The sequence below is a fragment of the Orycteropus afer genome, unplaced genomic scaffold (genome assembly GCF_000298275.1).
Source record: "Orycteropus afer afer isolate SDZICR_OR568_19922 unplaced genomic scaffold, OryAfe1.0 scaffold00507, whole genome shotgun sequence".
NCBI classification, from domain to species: domain Eukaryota; kingdom Metazoa; phylum Chordata; class Mammalia; order Tubulidentata; family Orycteropodidae; genus Orycteropus; species Orycteropus afer.
The window spans coordinates 1,661,479-1,662,866 of record NW_006922094.1 but is presented as its reverse complement, the minus strand read 5'-3'; the positions used below and the strand labels follow the sequence as shown (position 1 = coordinate 1,662,866).

Here is a 1,388-nt window from a genome sequence, read left to right as displayed (position 1 = left end):
TTTTGTTTTTTTTTTGTACTTAAAAAAAAAAAAATGACAGGGGTTTGATGAAAGAACTCAGGAGCCAATCTGAAGGAGTTCCCAAGGATTAAAGCTGGGACAATTTGAGCAGCAAAATAAAAACCATTAGTAGCAACCCTTCAGGCCTGGAATTGAACTCACTCCTGTGGCTTCCAGCCAAACAATAGACAGGCATATGGGGTGAACATTTACACCAGGTAGATACACTCCTTAGAGAGATCAATCATGGGAGAACAGAAGGGCAGTATTTGCGCAGGGAGATCGCTCAGGGGTCAGGAATGCACAAGAAAGAAGGACACAGGGAAGAGGTAACTACAGGGAAGAAGTGGGAAGAGAGCTGTTACATTGTGGGGGTTGCAGTTAATGTCATGAAACAAAATGTGCATGAACTGCTGTATGGAAAATGGAATTTGCTCTGTGAACTTTCACCCAAATCACAATAAATATTAAAAAGAAAAGAAATAGTACTGGATTTTAGCCCATAGAATAAAATATCCATGACATGAGTTCATGCTGGTAGAAACAAAAAATGACTAAATAAATTTAAGGGGGGGTGCAGCACTTCCTTACCGTAAAATTTCAATTAGATGGGAAGAGGGAATCAGAAAATCACAATTAGGCAAACCCCTCAGTGATAATTACTGTAAACAAGCTCCATTGGTGGATGCAAAAGTCAGCGGGCAAACATTTGAGGAGAAACAGGATTTGTGCCTTCTCCAAGAATCTACCCCATGATCTCATTAACCGCAAGGGAGGGAATAGTAACTTCACAGCGGGGAAACCCAGCGGGCACCACCTTCACAAAGTGATCAAGGCCAACATCACCATAACACTAGTAACACATAGCAACATCGTGAACTGCCCCCCACGTGATGCACTGAGAAGGACACAGCATCACGTATCATCTTGCCAAAGATACAGAACCTCATTTTAATCATGAGAAAATATCAGACAAACCCAGAATGAGGGGCCTTCTATAAACTAACTGCTTGGTGCTCCTAGAAACTGTCACTATCAGGAAAGACTGAGAAACTGACATTGGAGGGTACTCTGGAGATACAGAGACCCGGGCCCACCCTGAGGTGCCTCGGAAGAAAGACCTGGAGATCGACTTCTGAAAAGTCAGCCACCGGAACCCCACAGAGCCCAGTTCTACTCTGACACACATGGATCTGCCACAAGTGGGACTCGACCCCACAGCCACTGGTCGAAAGGCACAGAACAACTGTGCAAGGTGAGATCCTGGGTCGGATCCAGAACAAAACAAGGGCACAGGTGGAAAGACCGGGGACATTCCAATAAGGTCATAGTTCAGTTCACAGTAGTGTACCAATGTCAATTTCCTGGTTTAAATCATCATTGCACCA

At 44.2% G+C, this 1,388-nt stretch overlaps 1 protein-coding gene across 1 annotated transcript in view; it reads right to left on the bottom strand.

Moving 5' to 3' along the window:
- ACP7 (acid phosphatase 7, tartrate resistant (putative)) overlaps window positions 1-1,388 on the bottom strand; it is a 45,965-nt gene that overhangs the window by 16,031 nt on the left and 28,546 nt on the right. The window lies entirely within an intron of this gene.